The sequence below is a fragment of the Cherax quadricarinatus genome, chromosome 54, assembly GCF_038502225.1.
Source record: "Cherax quadricarinatus isolate ZL_2023a chromosome 54, ASM3850222v1, whole genome shotgun sequence".
Lineage (NCBI taxonomy): Eukaryota > Metazoa > Arthropoda > Malacostraca > Decapoda > Parastacidae > Cherax > Cherax quadricarinatus.
The window spans coordinates 12,951,578-12,971,346 of record NC_091345.1 but is presented as its reverse complement, the minus strand read 5'-3'; the positions used below and the strand labels follow the sequence as shown (position 1 = coordinate 12,971,346).

The 19,769-nt window shown below is 43.8% G+C and overlaps 1 protein-coding gene across 3 annotated transcripts in view; it reads right to left on the bottom strand.

The window, feature by feature from the left end:
- Positions 1–15,669, bottom strand: part of LOC128699145 (innexin unc-9-like) — a 162,062-nt gene extending 146,393 nt beyond the window's left edge. For all 3 annotated transcript variants that reach the window (XM_070096632.1, XM_070096634.1, XM_070096633.1), the window contains exon 1: positions 14,330–15,669. The gene's annotated coding sequence lies outside the window, so the exon portion shown is untranslated. The remainder of the gene's footprint in view (positions 1–14,329) is intronic.
- Positions 15,670–19,769: the final 4,100 nt, after the last annotated feature.

Here is a 19,769-nt window from a genome sequence, read left to right as displayed (position 1 = left end):
TCCCACATGAATCTCACGAGACATTGTCTCATCTGAACTTTCGAGGGGCTTCTCTGACTCTACAGGAAGAGGATCTGAAACACTTATGTCCACCTTTGGTGATGAAAGGTCAACCTCAGAAGGAAGAATGGCACCTTTTACATTACCTATTAGTACGGAGCAAGAAGTGATGGGAGCTAGTACGGCTTCAGACCAACCTGTGAACCATTTAGACCTAATGTAACAACGGATGGTAGGAAAAGTGTCCGTACGGCCCAAGTAGTCTGAAAGTATAGCAGAGGAATGAGTTTCTTTAAGGTTAGGGAACAGCTTATCAGAAATGAATATACATGTGCATCCAGTGTCTCGTAAAATGGTAGATACATTAAGTCCATTAACTGTTCCTGAACAGAAGGGTGCTTGGTCATTACAGTCTTTAAAACATCTTCCAACTTTTTGGACCTTCTTAGAAGGACAATCTGGACGTTTATGTCCCTTAACACCACACAAATGACAAACAGGAATAAAAGAAGTCATTTTACTTTCCACTAGAGGCTTTCATTTCTTAAGGTCTGATGAACCCTTGCCCTTAGGGTTCGATCCCTTTAGGTCTTTATAGGAATTGTGAGCCTCAGCATACAGGTCAGCAGCCTCAGCAACTTCCTCAGCTTTAATCAGGTTACGTTCTCTAATGAATGTTCGTATCTGGTGAGGAAGAGCTGTCAGGAACTGGTCAGCAACCATGAAGTCTCTATGAGATTCATAACTGTGATCAATTCCTGAACTCTCTATCCAAAAGTCGAACAAACGAAAGAGTGACTGTAACTGCTGAAAGTTCTGGCCCGGCTGTAAGGTGGCATACCTGAAATCTTTCCTGTAAGAATTAGTGGTTTTTTGGTATGCTTTAAGGATTGCCTTCTTCAGTAGGTTATAATTACATATAATATCCTGCGACAAAGTTGCATAGATATTCAAAGCCGTACCGGAAAATAACATTCCTAACCTGGTAGCCCAGGTGTCAGCTGGCCATTCACAGAGGCTAGCGGTATTTTCAAACCTGATAATGTATGAAGTTATGTCTTCCCCCTCTGTGAAGGGAGGTAAATTAGGTGTTGGAATATGTGCACTAGCTGCATGATGTTCAATTACTCCTTCCTCTAATTGTTGTTGTGTAAGAGTTAACTTTCTATTCTCTAATTCAAGGTGAGATTTTTCGAGCTCGCAATCCTTTTCTCTCTCTATTAACTCAAGTTCTCTAGCTTTTTCCTCACGTTCTCTAGCTTTTTCCTCAACTTCTCTATCCTTTGCTCTTTCCTCAAGTTCTCTTAATTTAACTTGTTCTTCATGTACTCTAGCTCTCTCCTCACGATCAAGTCTATCACGCTCCTTTTTGTCTTCTCTCTCTCTTTCTAACTGTCTTTCTTGGATTTCTCTCTCAATTTTCTCTCTCTCCTTTTTCTCTTCTCTTTCGATTCTCTCTCTCTCCTTTTCTTCTTCTCTTTCCCTTTCTGTCTTTCTTCTCTCTCAATTCTCTCTCTTTCAAGTCTTTCCTGGATCTTAGCACTAATGAAAGATTCTAAATTTTTCCCTGTTATTCCTAACTTACTTCCAGCATTCATCTAAAACTGGTATTCATCTATACTTGCAAGAATAACTTAAACTATCAGGGGAAATGAAACGGGTATTAAAGAAAACGGAGGGTTCAATTCCTGCTCCGCTCAAACTGTAAATAAACCAGAGGGCTCGATCCCTACTTCAATTAAACAATATGTATTAATTAAAACGAAGGGTTCTATGCCGGCTCCGAGCAAACAGTAAGTAGAATGGGGTCCCTTGACCATCCAATCTTCTCACCAACAAATCAAGAGTGTCCTATGACAGTTCCCTTGATATAATAAAGAGCTCAATGAAACAAATTGTCACTGGAAAATCTCGGGTCCCTAGAGTCTAATCCTCCAAAGTGTTTCAAGCTCACACAAAAATAGATGGCAGAATTAACTAGTATTCCTGCCTTGACTTGACTTACAATAAATTGAGACTATAACAATCACCAAATCTTTTAAATACCTGTACCGTAGTCCTACCATAGAGAATGATTACTCATGGCTGGTGGTAACCGTCTGTGGTATGCGGCGTTGAAGTTCCAATGGTAGATTCGAGATGGAGTTGAATCTTGATTCAGTAGAGTTGATCCTGGCAAGGTCGCCACTTGTGAAGGCTTACTCAGCCCTGTAACAACTTCAGACAGTATTACCAAGGCTGGCTCCTCCTCAGAAAAATTAGTGAATAGAAAAAGAAATAATAACAGACAAACATAAAAAAATTAGTGAATAGAAAAAGAAATAATAACAGACAAACATAAACACTTTATTATATAGAAAATATAAAACACTTAAATATGAAATATTAATCCTACATTAAAGAAAATGAAAAATGAAAAATATAAATGATAACTGAATTCAACGCTAATATATATAGGGGTGTCTGGTGTTGGTGGCACTGAGTGTTGTTGAAATCGTAGCAGTTGCTGATGATAAGGGGGAAGGTCTCAGGTGTTGGTTACAACCCACCGGTTCGTTCTTCACAGTATAGCCTTGAGTATTATATCCCGATGACAGGAAAGCAGGTTCTTTACCACTGCAATGATGAGGGGTTATGTCCTGCAATTTCATACAGGTGCACAGGTAATTAAATCCAAAAAGGGGAAGTCTCAGGACGTTAGTCCATCTCCATCAGTTGATTGGCAGGTGACCCTCTCTGTCATCCAAGCTGGAAAGAGAGACACTGCTTAAGAAATCACTCTCCATGATAAGTACAATACCTAAAAGATGTGGTGATTATTACAACAGTCAACCTAGAGCAAAACTGAAAGGACTAAGTTTATTATTGGTCAAAAGTGAAGCTTTCCACCAATAAATCCACTAGTATACAAGGCAGGAATGTACTTACAGTAGTGCTGGGAGCTGTGAGTCTAGTGATTACTGTTTGGACCAGAGCCCCACACGTCACCTTTCGGGGGGGGGGAGAAGAAGGAGGGGAAGGGATAGGGGGAGCTAGACTGACCCTACCTTAACAAGCAGCCGGCAGTCAAACTATCACTTTCGGGGTGGGGGAAAAAAGGCGGGAATAGCGGAAGCTTGACTTACCCTACCTTAACAAGTAGCCGGCAATGAAACTATTGTTACTATATACTCCCTCTCTACTCCTATCTATAGAACTTTTCCCTCACATTGAGTGATAGTTTGTGTGGCATGATGAGTGATAGTTTGTGTGGCATGATGAGTGATAGTTTGTGTGGCATGATGAGTGATAGTTTGTGTGGCATGATGAGTGATAGTTTGTGTGGCATGATGGGTGATAGTTTGTGTGGCATGATGGGTGATAGTTTGTGTGGCATGATTGGTGATAGTTTCTTTGGCATGGTGAGTGATAGTTTGTGTGGCATGATGGGTGATAGTTTGTTTGGCATGGTGAGTGATAGTTTGTGTGGCATGATGAGTGATAGTTTGTGTGGCATGGTGAGTGATAGTTTGTGTGGCATGATGGGTGATAGTTTGTTTGGCATGGTGAGTGATAGTTTGTGTGGCATGATGGGTGATAGTTTGTGTGGCATGATGAGTGATAGTTTGTGTGGCATGATGAGTGATAGTTTGTGTGGCATGATGAGTGATAGTTTGTGTGGCATGATGGGTGATAGTTTGTTTGGCATGGTGAGTGATAGTTTGTGTGGCATGATGGGTGATAGTTTGTGTGGCATGATGGGTGATAGTTTGTGTGGCATGATGGGTGATAGCTTGTGTGGCATGATGGGTGATAGTTTGTGTGGCATGATGGGTGATTGTTTGGCATGGTGAGTGATAGTTTGTGTGGCATGATGGGTGATAGTTTGTGTGGCATGATGGGTGATAGTTTGTGTGGCATGGTGAGTGATAGTTTGTGTGGCATGATGGGTGATAGTTTGTGTGGCATGGTGAGTGATAGTTTGTGTGGCATGATGGGTGATAGTTTGTGTGGCATGGTGAGTGATAGTTTGTGTGGCATGATGGGTGATAGTTTGTGTGGCATGGTGAGTGATAGTTTGTGTGGCATGATGGGTGATAGTTTGTGTGGCATGGTGAGTGATAGTTTGTGTGGCATGATGGGTGATAGTTTGTGTGGCATGGTGAGTGATAGTTTGTGTGGCATGATGGGTGATAGTTTGTGTGGCATGATTGGTGATAGTTTGTGTGGCATGATTGGTGATAGTTTGTGTGGCATGGTGAGTGATAGTTTGTGTGGCATGATTGGTGATAGTTTGTGTGGCATGATGGGTGATAGTTTGTGTGGCATGATGGGTGATAGTTTGTGTGGCATGATTGGTGATAGTTTGTGTGGCATGATTGGTGATAGTTTGTGTGGCATGATTGGTGATAGTTTGTGTGGCATGATTGGTGATAGTTTGTGTGGCATGATTGGTGATAGTTTGTGTGGCATGATTGGTGATAGTTTGTGTGGCATGATTGGTGATAGTTTGTGTGGCATGATTGGTGATAGTTTGTGTGGCATGATTGGTGATAGTTTGTGTGGCATGATTGGTGATAGTTTGTGTGGCATGATTGGTGATAGTTTGTGTGGCATGATGGGTGATAGTTTGTGTGGCATGATGGGTGATAGTTTGTGTGGCATGATGGGTGATAGTTTGTGTGGCATGATGGGTGATAGTTTGTGTGGCATGATGGGTGATAGTTTGTGTGGCATGATGGGTGATAGTTTGTGTGGCATGATGAGTGATAGTTTGTGTGGCATGATGGGTGATAGTTTGTGTGGCATGATGGGTGATAGTTTGTGTGGCATGATGGGTGATAGTTTGTGTGGCATGATGGGTGATAGTTTGTGTGGCATGATGGGAGATAGTTTGTTTGGCATGGCATGAGTGATAGTTTGTGTGGCATGATGGGTGATAGTTTGTGTGGCATGATGGGTGATAGTTTGTGTGGCATGATGGGTGATAGTTTGTGTGGCATGATGGGTGATAGTTTGTGTGGCATGATGGGTGATAGTTTGTGTGGCATGATGGGTGATAGTTTGTGTGGCATGATGGGTGATAGTTTGTGTGGCATGATGGGTGATAGTTTGTGTGGCATGATGGGTGATAGTTTGTGTGGCATGATGGGTGATAGTTTGTGTGGCATGATGGGTGATAGTTTGTGTGGCATGGTGAGTGATAGTTTGTGTGGCATGATGGGTGATAGTTTGTGTGGCATGATAGTTTGTGTGATAGTTTGTGTGGCATGATGGGTGATAGTTTGTGTGGCATGATGGGTGATAGTTTGTGTGGCATGATGGGTGATATGGCATGAGTGATAGTTTGTGTGGCATGATGGGTGATAGTTTGTGTGGCATGAGTTTGTGTGGCATGGTGATAGTTTGTGTGGCATGATGGGCATGTGATAGTTTGTGTGGCATGATGGGTGATAGTTTGTGTGGCATGATTGGTGATAGTTTGTGTGGCATGGTGAGTGATAGTTTGTGTGGCATGATTGGTGATAGTTTGTGTGGCATGATGGGTGATAGTTTGTGTGGCATGATGGGTGATAGTTTGTGTGGCATGATTGGTGATAGTTTGTGTGCATGATTGGTGATAGTTTGTGTGGCATGATTGGTGATAGTTTGTGTGGCATGATTGGTGATAGTTTGTGTGGCATGATTGGTGATATGGCATGATTGGTGATAGTTTGTGTGGCATGATTGGTGATAGTTTGTGTGGCATGATTGGTGATAGTTTGTGTGGCATGATTGGTGATAGTTTGTGTGGCATGATTGGTGATAGTTTGTGTGGCATGATTGGTGATAGTTTGTGTGGCATGATGGGTGATAGTTTGTGTGGCATGATGGGTGATAGTTTGTGTGGCATGATGGGTGATAGTTTGTGTGGCATGATGGGTGATAGTTTGTGTGGCATGATGGGTGATAGTTTGTGTGGCATGATGGGTGATAGTTTGTGTGGCATGATGGGTGATAGTTTGTGTGGCATGATGGGTGATAGTTTGTGTGGCATGATGGGTGATAGTTTGTGTGGCATGATGGGTGATAGTTTGTGTGGCATGATGGGTGATAGTTTGTGTGGCATGATGGGTGATAGTTTGTGTGGCATGATGGGTGATAGTTTGTGTGGCATGATGGGTGATAGTTTGTGTGGCATGATGGGTGATAGTTTGTGTGGCATGATGGGTGATAGTTTGTGTGGCATGATGGGTGATAGTTTGTGTGGCATGATGGGTGATAGTTTGTGTGGCATGATGGGTGATAGTTTGTGTGGCATGATGGGTGATAGTTTGTGTGGCATGATGGGTGATAGTTTGTGTGGCATGATGGGTGATAGTTTGTGTGGCATGATGGGTGATAGTTTGTGTGGCATGATGGGTGATAGTTTGTGTGGCATGATGGGTGATAGTTTGTGTGGCATGATGGGTGATAGTTTGTGTGGCATGATGGGTGATAGTTTGTGTGGCATGGGTGATAGTTTGTGTGGCATGATGGGTGATAGTTTGTGTGGCATGGCATGGGTGATAGTTTGTGTGGCATGATGGGTGATAGTTTGTGTGGCATGATGGGTGTAGTTTGTGTGGCATGATGGCATGATGGGTGATATGGCATGAGTGATAGTTTGTGTGGCATGATGGGTGATAGTTTGTGTGGCATGATGGGTGATAGTTTGTGTGGCATGATGGGTGATAGTTTGTGTGGCATGATGGGTGATAGTTTGTGTGGCATGATGGGTGATAGTTTGTGTGGCATGATGGGTGATAGTTTGTGTGGCATGATGGGTGATAGTTTGTGTGGCATGATGGGTGATAGTTTGTGTGGCATGATGGGTGATAGTTTGTGTGGCATGATGGGTGATAGTTTGTGTGGCATGATGGGTGATAGTTTGTGTGGCATGATGGGTGATAGTTTGTGTGGCATGATGGGTGATAGTTTGTGTGGCATGATTGGTGATAGTTTGTGTGGCATGATGGGTGATAGTTTGTGTGGCATGATGGGTGATAGTTTGTGTGGCATGATGGGTGATAGTTTGTGTGGCATGATGGTGATAGTTTGTGTGGCATGATGGGTGATAGTTTGTGTGGCATGATGGGTGGTGATAGTTTGTGTGGCATGATGGGTGATAGTTTGTGTGGCATGATGGGTGATAGTTTGTGTGGCATGATGATGGGTGATAGTTTGTGTGGCATGATTGGTGATAGTTTGTGTGGCATGATGGGTGATAGTTTGTGTGGCATGATGGGTGATAGTTTGTGTGGCATGATGGGTGATAGTTTGTGTGGCATGATGGGTGATAGCTTGTGTGGCATGATGGGTGATAGTTTGTGTGGCATGGATGATGGGTGATAGTTTGTGTGGCATGATGGGTGATAGTTTGTGTGGCATGGATGGGTGATAGTTTGTGTGGCATGATGGGTGATAGTTTGTGTGGCATGATGGGTGATATGATGGGTGAGTGATAGTTTGTGTGGCATGATGGGTGATAGTTTGTGTGGCATGATGGGTGATAGTTTGTGTGGCATGTGTGGGTGGGATAGTTTGTGTGGCATGATGGGTGATAGTTTGTGTGGCATGATGGGTGATAGTTTGTGTGGCATGATGGGTGATAGTTTGTGTGGCATGATGGGTGATAGTTTGTGTGGCATGATGGGTGATAGTTTGTGTGGCATGATGGGTGATAGTTTGTGTGGCATGATGGGTGATAGTTTGTGTGGCATGATGGGTGATAGTTTGTGTGGCATGATGGGTGATAGTTTGTGTGGCATGATGGGTGATAGTTTGTGTGGCATGATGGGTGATAGTTTGTGTGGCATGATGGGTGATAGTTTGTGTGGCATGATGGGTGATAGTTTGTGTGGCATGATGGGTGATAGTTTGTGTGGCATGATGGGTGATAGTTTGTGTGGCATGATGGGTGATAGTTTGTGTGGCATGATGGGTGATAGTTTGTGTGGCATGATGGGTGATAGTTTGTGTGGCATGATGGGTGATAGTTTGTGTGGCATGATTGGTGATAGTTTGTGTGGCATGATTGGTGATAGTTTGTGTGGCATGATTGGTGATAGTTTGTGTGGCATGATTGGTGATAGTTTGTGTGGCATGATTGGTGATAGTTTGTGTGGCATGATTGGTGATAGTTTGTGTGGCATGATGGGTGATAGTTTGTGTGGCATGATGGGTGATAGTTTGTGTGGCATGATGGGTGATAGTTTGTGTGGCATGATGGGTGATAGTTTGTGTGGCATGATGGGTGATAGTTTGTGTGGCATGATGGGTGATAGTTTGTGTGGCATGATGGGTGATAGTTTGTGTGGCATGATTGGTGATAGTTTGTGTGGCATGATGGGTGATAGTTTGTGTGGCATGATGGGTGATAGTTTGTGTGGCATGATGGGTGATAGTTTGTGTGGCATGATGGGTGATAGTTTGTGTGGCATGATGGGTGATAGTTTGTGTGGCATGATTGGTGATAGTTTGTGTGGCATGATGGGTGATAGTTTGTGTGGCATGATGGGTGATAGTTTGTGTGGCATGATGGGTGATAGTTTGTGTGGCATGATGGGTGATAGTTTGTGTGGCATGATGGGTGATAGTTTGTGTGGCATGATGGGTGATAGTTTGTGTGGCATGATGGGTGATAGTTTGTGTGGCATGATGGGTGATAGTTTGTGTGGCATGATGGGTGATAGTTTGTGTGGCATGATGGGTGATAGTTTGTGTGGCATGATGGGTGATAGTTCGTGTGGCATGATGGGTGATAGTTTGTGTGGCATGATGGGTGATAGTTTGTGTGGCATGATTGGTGATAGTTTGTGTGGCATGATTGGTGATAGTTTGTGTGGCATGATGGGTGATAGTTTGTGTGGCATGATGGGTGATAGTTTGTGTGGCATGATGGGTGATAGTTTGTGTGGCATGATGGGTGATAGTTTGTGTGGCATGATGGGTGATAGTTTGTGTGGCATGATGGGTGATAGTTTGTGTGGCATGATGGGTGATAGTTTGTGTGGCATGATGGGTGATAATTTGTGTGGCATGATGGGTGATAGTTTGTGTGGCATGATGGGTGATAGTTTGTGTGGCATGATGGGTGATAGCTTGTGTGGCATGATGGGTGATAGTTTGTGTGGCATGATGGGTGATAGTTTGTGTGGCATGATGGGTGATAGTTTGTGTGGCATGATGGGTGATAGTTTGTGTGGCATGATGGGTGATAGTTTGTGTGGCATGATGGGTGATAGTTTGTGTGGCATGATGGGTGATAGTTTGTGTGGCATGATGGGTGATAGTTTGTGTGGCATGATGGGTGATAGTTTGTGTGGCATGATGGGTGATAGTTTGTGTGGCATGATGGGTGATAGTTTGTGTGGCATGATGGGTGATAGTTTGTGTGGCATGGTGAGTGATAGTTCGTGTGGCATGGTGAGTGATAGTTTGTGTGGCATGATGAGTGATAGTTTGTGTGGCATGATGAGTGATAGTTTGTGTGGCATGATGAGTGATAGTTTGTGTGGCATGGTGAGTGATAGTTTGTGTGGCATGATGGGTAATAGTTTGTGTGGCATGATGGGTGATAGTTTGTGTGGCATGGTGAGTGATAGTTTGTGTGGCATGATGGGTAATAGTTTGTGTGGCATGATGGGTGATAGTTTGTGTGGCATGATGGGTAATAGTTTGTGTGGCATGATGGGTGATAGTTTGTGTGGCATGATGGGTGATAGTTTGTGTGGCATGATGGGTGATAGTGTGTGTGGCATGGTGAGTGATAGTTTGTGTGGCATGATGGGTAATAGTTTGTGTGGCATGATGGGTGATAGTTTGTGTGGCATGATGGGTGATAGTTTGTGTGGCATGGTGAGTGATAGTTTGTGTGGCATGATGGGTGATAGTTTGTGTGGCATGATGGGTGATAGTTTGTGTGGCATGATGGGTGATAGTTTGTGTGGCATGATGGGTAATAGTTTGTGTGGCATGATGAGTCTTTAACATGTCTGGCATTTCTCACTTTTCACCGACTTAATGAAAATCTGAGCTAATGGTTTACAGAGTGCTTCTGCGCCCTCTCTCAGAATCCACAGGGACACGTTGCCAAGTCCCATCGTCTCTGAGGTCTCCAACATTCACACTCAGTACCTTCTCCACTTTTTTGTCTTGTTGTGTGTAACTGTGTATCCGTTTCTGTTTAAATTTAGTATATTTTGCCTTGTCGCCCTTCAGTTATGACCCGGCCTCTCGTCTCACCTGAGAGAATTCATTTCTGACTTTTTTAGTATTCGTTCTGTTTCCTCTTGTCCTCCACTTTTTTGCATGTTCTTTTTTTTACAGCCTCTTCCACTTCTCGTTATTACCTCTCAAATCTTTGGATGAACGACGAGGTCCAGCCGCTGTTGCTATTACCTCTTCTTCTGAATATGGATTCCTCCTCCGCCGCCCGACACATTCCAATTAGGGACTCCATCACCTCATTCGTTGTCTCACTCTCCAATTCCCTTTCCCATAAAACTACGCTCAGGAAATCTTTCATTCTTGCAGAGTTTCATCTGAAATTCGGTTCCTCTCTCGCATCACCTGCTATACTTATCTCCACGTTTATTTCCACAATGTACGGGGCACTTTAAGGCCGGTTTGCCAGGGGTTCCGTCCGTTCGTTCGGGGAGATGTCCACAATCATGTCATTGCAATTTCGTGAGTCTTCAACACGTGGTCAGGGCCGTATGGTCACTGCCGTCCAGAGGTCTGGCATGGTTTACCTCACTTGGATCAGATGTGTTTAAAGTGAAGACTGACGTGGCTGATTCATCCCATTCTCTCTCTCTCTCTCTCTCTCTCTCTCTCTCTCTCTCTCTCTCTCTCTCTCTCTCTCTCTCTCTCTCTCTCTCTCTCTCTCTCTCTCTCTCTCTCTCTCTCTCTCTCTCTCTTTCTCTTTCTCTCTCCCTCACACACACACACACACACACACAAGGAGTCTCAGTCTCGCGCACCTCACACACTCACACAAACACACAGTCAAATACATACCCACACAAACACACACTCACATAAACAAACACACAAACACACTCATACACTCACACAAACACAGTCAGATACACAGACTTGACATTTACGTGTCCCAGTTGTTTCCTGACTATTTCTAGTTGGTTAGAATCATGAATAATGAAAATTTTGTTGTGGTCACGTGGGATCTTTCTGCTCATTCCAACCTGGATTTAAATGACATCCTGCCGACAACACTGAAGAAAAACATGTTGCCAAACAAACTTATTGAGGCAACGTTTCGCTCTGGATAGAGCGAACCGATGGTGAAGCTCTACACAGAGAGAAACGTTCCTTTAATAGAAACTTATTTTGTGATGAGGTATTTCTAAAATGTTTTCATTTTGTTTTCATATTCCTGGTTCGTTTTTTCTTACGTTTGGTAGCGGGTTGTAGATCACCTGCCGGTACAATACTGCCGGTACAACACTGCCGGTACAATACTGCCGGTACAATACTGCCGGTACAATACTGCCGGTACAATACTGCCGGTACAATACTGCCGGTACAACACTGCCGGTACAATACTGCCGGTACAATACTGCCGGTACAACACTGCCGGTACAATACTGCCGGTACAACACTGCCGGTACTACACTGCCGGTGCAATACTGCCGGTACAACACTGCCGGTACAATACTGCCGGTACAATACTGCCGGTACAACACTGCCGGTACAATACTGCCGGTACAATACTGCCGGTACAACACTGCCGGTACAATACTGCCGGTACAATACTGCCGGTACAACACTGCCGGTACAATACTGCCGGTACAATACTGCCGGTACAACACTGCCGGTACAATACTGCCGGTACAATACTGCCGGTACTACACTGCCGGTGCAATACTGCCGGTACAACACTGCCGGTACAATACTGCCGGTACAATACTGCCGGTACTGCCGGTACAATACTGCCGGTACAACACTGCCGGTACTACACTGCCGGTGCAATACTGCCGGTACAACACTGCCGGTACAATACTGCCGGTACAATACTGCCGGTACAACACTGCCGGTACAATACTGCCGGTACAATACTGCCGGTACAATACTGCCGGTGCAATACTGCCGGTACAACACTGCCGGTACTACACTGCCGGTGCAATACTGCCGGTACAACACTGCCGGTACAATACTGCCGGTACAATACTGCCGGTACAACACTGCCGGTGCAATACTGCCGGTACAACACTGCCGGTACTACACTGCCGGTGCAATACTGCCGGTACAACACTGCCGGTACAATACTGCCGGTACAATACTGCCGGTACAACACTGCCGGTACTACACTGCCGGTGCAATACTGCCGGTACAACACTGCCGGTACAATACTGCCGGTACAATACTGCCGGTACAACACTGCCGGTACAATACTGCCGGTACAATACTGCCGGTACAATACTGCCGGTGCAATACTGCCGGTGCAATACTGCCGGTGCAATACTGCCGGTACAACACTGCCGGTACAATACTGCCGGTACAATACTGCCGGTACAATACTGCCGGTACAATACTGCCGGTACAATACTGCCGGTACAATATTGCCGGTACAATACTGCCGGTACAATACTGCCGGTACAATATTGCCGGTACAATACTGCCGGTACAATACTGCCGGTACAATATTGCCGGTACAATACTGCCGGTACAATACTGCCGGTACAATACTGCCGGTACAACACTGCCGGTACAATACTGCCGGTACAATACTGCCGGTACAATACTGCCGGTACAATACTGCCGGTACAATACTGCCGGTACAATATTGCCGGTACAATACTGCCGGTACAACACTGCCGGTACAACACTGCCGGTACAATACTGCCGGTACAATACTGCCGGTACAATACTGCCGGTACAACACTGCCGGTACAATACTGCCGGTACAACACTGCCGGTACAATACTGCCGGTACAATACTGCCGGTACAATACTGCCGGTACAATACTGCCGGTACAATACTGCCGGTACAATACTGCCGGTACAATACTGCCGGTACAATACTGCCGGTACAATACTGCCGGTACAATACTGCCGGTACAATACTGCCGGTACAATACTGCCAGCACAATACTGCCGGTACAATACTGCCGGTACAATACTGCCGGTACAATACTGCCGGTACAATACTGCCGGTACAATACTGCCGGTACAATACTGCCGGTACAATACTGCCGGTACAATACTGCCGGTACAATACTGCCGGTACAATACTGCCGGTACAATACTGCCGGTACAACACTGCCGGTACAATACTGCCGGTACAATACTGCCGGTACAATACTGCCGGTACAACACTGCCGGTACAACACTGCCGGTACAATACTGCCGGTACAATACTGCCGGTACAATACTACCGGTACAATACTGCCGGTACAACACTGCCGGTACAACACTGCCGGTACAATACTGCCGGTACAATACTGCCGGTACAATACTGCCGGTACAATACTGCCGGTACAACACTGCCGGTACAACACTGCCGGTACAATACTGCCGGTACAATACTGCCGGTACAATACTACCGGTACAATACTGCCTTGAGTCTTCCAGGCATGACAGTCATAATCAACTTCCCCAAATATATTCCTCGCCCTCTCTTTGAAACTTCAATATAGTATACAATTAACAGTGCCACGCCTCCCCTTTCCTTAAGTCATCCTCGTCCTCAGTACTTAATATCCCTCTAGGAATGCTGCATCTGCTATCGTTTCAGAAAAGGTATTCCTGATTTATTGTTCAGAAACCAGCAGTTACATGTTCATTAACTATGCTAGTAAACAGGCAAATCTGTATCAACACAGTCTTAACTTACGGAAAACTATCCTATTTGTTACAAGAATCAGCTGTTAAATACCGGCCATTTTGAAAAATAAAACTGACACTTACACACTCCACTGATAGTTCCAATATTTTTCTAGGTAGGCAACACTCTTGTCGGAAGCCACTCAGAAGAGGCTTTCTCAAGTTATCGCACGGAAACCAAAATTAGGAATGGCGTATATTAATTTGACCAGAGGGCATTTCGTAAGATATGTGAACCTTTTCCTAGTTGCAATAAACTAGTATTGAAAATTTGAAGCCGATCGAATGAAGTGTTGTCACGTTATAAAAGACAACTATATTGGGATGGGGAAGGGAACGTGGAATTTGTAAACCATTTCTAGGGACAGCATCGGGGATACCTAAAAAGGTATGAGAAATCTCTATTTTTCATAGACCCATAGTCCAAACTCCTATCCCTTAATGTTTAACCCCAATATCTCTCTCCTATCCCGTTACTCACCTGGAAGTGTTCCTTGGCTGAGTGGAGAGTGAAGAACTGATGATGGTCACTGTGGTTGCCAGGGTTCGTCTTTATTATTATTATTATTATTATTATTATTATTATTATTATTATTATTATTATTATTATTATTATTATTATTAGTATTAGTATTATTATTATTATTTACAAACACGAACACACGCTGGTTCCAGATTTTTGCGTACTCTCTTCGCGGATTTCATCCACACCTTCGCGATCTCCTACACACGTTCTTCAGAGATCTTCCTCACACGTTCCTTAGAGATCCTTCCACTTTCCCTCAGGAATGTTCACGCGTTCCTTCGGAGAGCTCCTTTACATGTTCCTTAGCGATCTGCTTCACACGTTCCTTAGAAATCTCTTTCGCAGGCCTTTCAGAAAGTTCCTTCACACGTTCTCTGCAGATCCCATTCACACGTTCCTTAGAAATCTCTTTTACAGCCCACTTAGAAAGCTCTTTCACAAGTTCCTTGGTGATTTTCTCCACGCATTCCTTAGAGTTGTCCTCAGTCCATTCCTTCAAGATCTCCACATCTTGCACAGACTTCTTTGGCTGTTCTAAAACTCACAGAGACTTTCTCCAAAGGCTTTTCTTCTCTTGTAAATAATTCTCTAACCCGAGTCTCTCCTGTGCAGAGCCCAAGGAGTGTTCCTTTGTGGAGCCCCACCAGTGAAGCACCGAGTTATCTCCTCAAAACATCCCGTCAGACATAACATAAACACATATCGCTTCCATCCTCTGTGTCTCCCAGCAGTCTCCGAGCAAGACAGAGTGAAAAGAGAGACAGAGAGAGAGATAGAGATGGATATGAGTAGGCAGAAGAACTTTAGAGCTGCCGAAGAGGTAAACAGAACAAGAAGAGAGCCAGGGCCATCACGAATCTAGTCCTGGAGGTGAGGCAGATTCCACAACACATGATTTTGACAGTGAGTTCACCTCTGAGAAACCGGTTTCAGGGGATGCAACCGACCCCTTTATCCACAAATTCCCTCACCCCTCTCCCTCCCGGCACCTGTCTCCTCCCCCACCCGTGACACTAGGGTAGTTGATGGGGTGATGATGGGAAAAAATCAGTTGCAACAACTCCCGAAACTCAGTTTTGCGACAGCTTTGTGGTAAACATTTTGATGGGCGCGGGCATGGAGGGACGTGTAACAGAGAAGTGTGGGCGTGAAGGAGCGTGTAGCGGTGATGACGTGTGGGCGTGGAAGGGCGCGTAGAGAGGGGCTTGTAGCGAAGAAATGCAGGCGTGGAGGGGCGTGTAGAGGAGACGTGCGGGCGTGAAGGCAGCCACAGACCAACTCCGCTCCCACGCGCTATACACACCGCTCTGACCTGAGAGACATCCCATGCCTGGTCCAGTCCCGTCCCCTCCCTCCATTTCTCCCAGCACCCACACTATCCCCTCTGTTTCCCCTCTCCCTCCTTTCTAACCTTACCTTCCTAAGTATGTTTAGACACAGGCACACATAAGTACAATTATCATACATAGCGTAAATTACCCAGAATAACTCCCCAAAAAGGTCAAAGAGACTTATTTCCACTGGGGTCTTTGATTCACTCTCTCCAATCCTAAACACAGATAAGCAGCATCTCACTCAACAAAGGTATCAACCTCCACTTCCTGAGCTGAACGATTCACACGGATTTAGCGCTCTAAATGCAATCATACTAACAATGAAGCACAATCAGTATAATACTGAAACACAATCAGTATAATACTGAACCACAATCGGTATAGTGAGAGAAACAGTGTTACGAGATACCACAATGGAAGAGGTTGCATTGTCGAAAGCGCTATACCCGTGTGGGTCATTCAAGGCAGGGTGGTGAACGGGTCGATCCTCCAGTCGCCTATTCACACTGACTAGCCTGGCTGTTGGTGGCCACATGCTGTTGTACTAAGTGATTCGTCGTGTGACGTGAAGGTATTTCTAGTAGGCCTTGCTCTGATTTAGTCCTCAGTTCGAAGGATATGTACACACACCCAGAGACGTATTTTTCCCAGTGTATATATTCAGAGAGCGTACTTTAATGCATATTTTAAGAATTAAAGTATTCTTGTCTGGTGGCGAAGTGGTTAGGTGCGGCCTTAATGTTTAATGTCACTCGAGTAATTTTTAGGCTTTCAATTCCCATTATCCAAGTAGCCATTCTAACTGTACCTTTCACTGTTCTCTTGTTTGTCATCAATATACAATATGTGGAATGTGGCATTTTAACGAGACGAAGTTTCGTCCAGCAGGAACTTTATCCTTTCTCACCCTGATGAGAGTTCCTCCTCCTGGATGAAATTTAACCTTCAGAAAATGGCATTAACCGCACACTTTCTCTATTATCATGCTCGTCAGTTAGGTTAGGTTAGGTTAGGTTAGGTTAGGTTAGGTTAGGTTAGGTTAGGTTAGGTTAGGCTAGGTTAGGTTAGGCTAGGTTAGGTTAGGCTAGGTTAGGTTAGGCTAGGTTAGGTTAGGCTAGGTTAGGTTAGGCTAGGTTAGGTTAGGCTAGGTTAGGTTAGGCTAGGTTAGGTTAGGTTAGGTTAGGTTAAGCTAGGTTAGGTTAGGCTAGGTTAAGTTTCTCACTAAACAGAACAAGTGTTTCCTGACGTGGCTCTTGGTCATATGATGACCCTGCTGCTGAAGCTTCTGGTCATCTGACCGAGGCTCTCAACTAGAGTCGTCATTACGTTCCTACACTGATATACACCGATCTCCTGAACAAATAGGTTGCTCGATCGTCACTGGATCATTTTATTTATGCTCATTTTTAATATTGTTTTGACTATAGTTCGCTATAAGTCACGATTTTTCTGTTTTAACTTCAGCCTTAGAGCCTTCAGTCATTTTTGGTATCTAGAAATGCATTTATTATTATACAGGTTGAGAGCTGTCATCCTGCCTTTGTTCATTTCAAGGCTCAGCCCTATCTAAGGCACACTACCCCTTCCCCAGGATGCGACCCGCACCGGTCGATTAACTTGCTGCTAGGTGAGCAAGGGCAGGAGCTGTAAGGAAACATCTCCAACGTTTCCAGCCATGCAGGGGATCGAACCACTCTGTATGTGAGATGAGTGCGCTGCAAACCGAGCCAAGGGTGTGGTAATATTCCAACTTTCTTTCCGCTTAACTCACAAGTTTGACTTGGCTCAACAAACAGTGAGTGTTTAACGAAGAGCTGACTTCGTAGTTGATGCCACTTTATGAGAAACGTACCATCACTTAGTTCTCCATAACTCTACTATCATCGGTGACTCTATAAAGCAGCATCACCTGTATTACAAGCTCCAATAAGACTCCTGGACATCTAGAGCTTCCCAGAGGTTTACTTACTCGCAGCTGGTGACTTACACAAGCTCACCTGTAATAACCTTTCTTAAGAACTCCTGACAGTCAAGCTGTCTGAAGATCATCATGAGTTTGTCATGAAATAATGACCCCATTACGTGGTTGTTTAATGGAGTTTAAAGCCTTTAGACTACACTAAGGTCATTAAGGCTGCGTGCAACTTGTGCACCACAGTTAAGAATACTTTAATCCCTAAATAGGGATTAAAGTATTCTTGACTGAAAAACACAATGGACATATACATCCTCTGTTAATTACATCTTTAATTTTCCACATCCATACGTGTTTTGTTGTTAAAATATTCTTGATTAGTATGATTAGTAATTCATTCTTCGTCTGTAAGAACACGTGTGTATAATTATTATATTCATTTTCATTATAATTAATAAATAAGCTGATTTTTGAACGGCGTATTTACCTCATCTACACAACTATAATTATCAGTTTATCTCCGTAATAAGATGAAAAAAGACTTATGGATATTTTTAATATTAAAGTCGAAGTTTTTTCTTGTATCTGGCGACCTTTGCAGAGTGAAATTAAGAGAATTTGGTAAACGCGATTTGTGAAACTCGTCTAATTTGCTATCACAAATTTATCACGGAACGTTGAGTCCATGACACAGAGTGTCATCAGATTCCACAGATACCTTCTGCATTGTCTCAGAGAATTTCCCCTCTTATCTCTTGCTGTCTGGCAACATTGCAAGCTCCTGACGACGCACGAGGGTGACAGTGATCCAGACCTGAAGATTTTCCTCCCTATGTGGCCTGTTCTGTATATATATATATATATATATATATATATATATATATATATATATATATATATATATATATATATATATATATATATATATATATATATATATATATATATATATATATATATATATATATATATATATATATATATATATATATATATATATTTAAGTGTTTACTCTCTGCAGGTTCGAGCCCTGATGCCCTGTTAAATCTTTCAATCCTCCACCCATCGATTCATTCTATATCCTCTCTTTTATTCATCCCTTTTTCTTGCAATCACCAATCCATTGCTTACTCTTCCAAGCATTCATCCATCCCCTCTCCTTCCAATCATCTACCCATCTTTCACCTTCCATTCCCTTGTACATCCAATCATCTATGTGTTCTTTGTCTTTCTAATCAACCATTCATCTTTATCATTCTTTCCCTCTAACTACAAAAAATATCCATTAATCCATCCGTTTTCATTTCTTTTATTATCATCCTCTATTCTTCTCTATCATCCCCAGTCCCACATTTATCTGTCTTTCGTAGTATGTGTGGTCTGCTGTTTTTTTTTTATCCCTCTCTAACTCTCTCTCCAGTGGAAAGCTTTTTCAGGTCATGTGTCCATAAAGGAGATTGTTGTCACTGTGTTCGGGAACCCGGTGCCAGAATTCTGTCCACCACAGCCCAGCTACGATGATTCTACTGCCTAGCCTTAACATGTATTTGTGGCTAGATTCAGCACTGTTTCGCATAATCCTATTCTCTCGAAATGCAGTTCAGAGTTTGATTCAAAATTACGATAATTTGTGTTTCTAGACAATATAGCATATGTTATTTGCATGGGCATTGTAGCTAAAATGTTAGGAAACACCATAGACCGTTCTCAGAGACAGGGTGACCGACAAACAAGAAATAATTTCATTATCACTGTTTTGCAAGAGGTGTGCCTACACTACTATACAAAAACTGCAATATATCAACACCCCTCCTTCAGAGCGCAGGCACTGTATTTCCCACCTCCACGACTCAAGGCTGACTAATCGGTTTCCCTGAATCCCTTCATATATGTTATGTTGCTCACACTCCAACAGCACGTCAAGTCACATAAACCATTTACCTCCACTCGCTCCTATCAAACACTCACGCACTTGCTGGGGGTCTAAACCTCTGGAACACAACCTCCTTCACTCCCTCCCTCCAACCTTTCCTAGGACGATCCTTACCCCGCCTTATTTCCACTACAGATTTTTATGCCCCCTAAGGCATTCTATTTCGTTCCATCCTCTCTAAATGTCCAAACCACCTCAACAACCTCTCCTCTG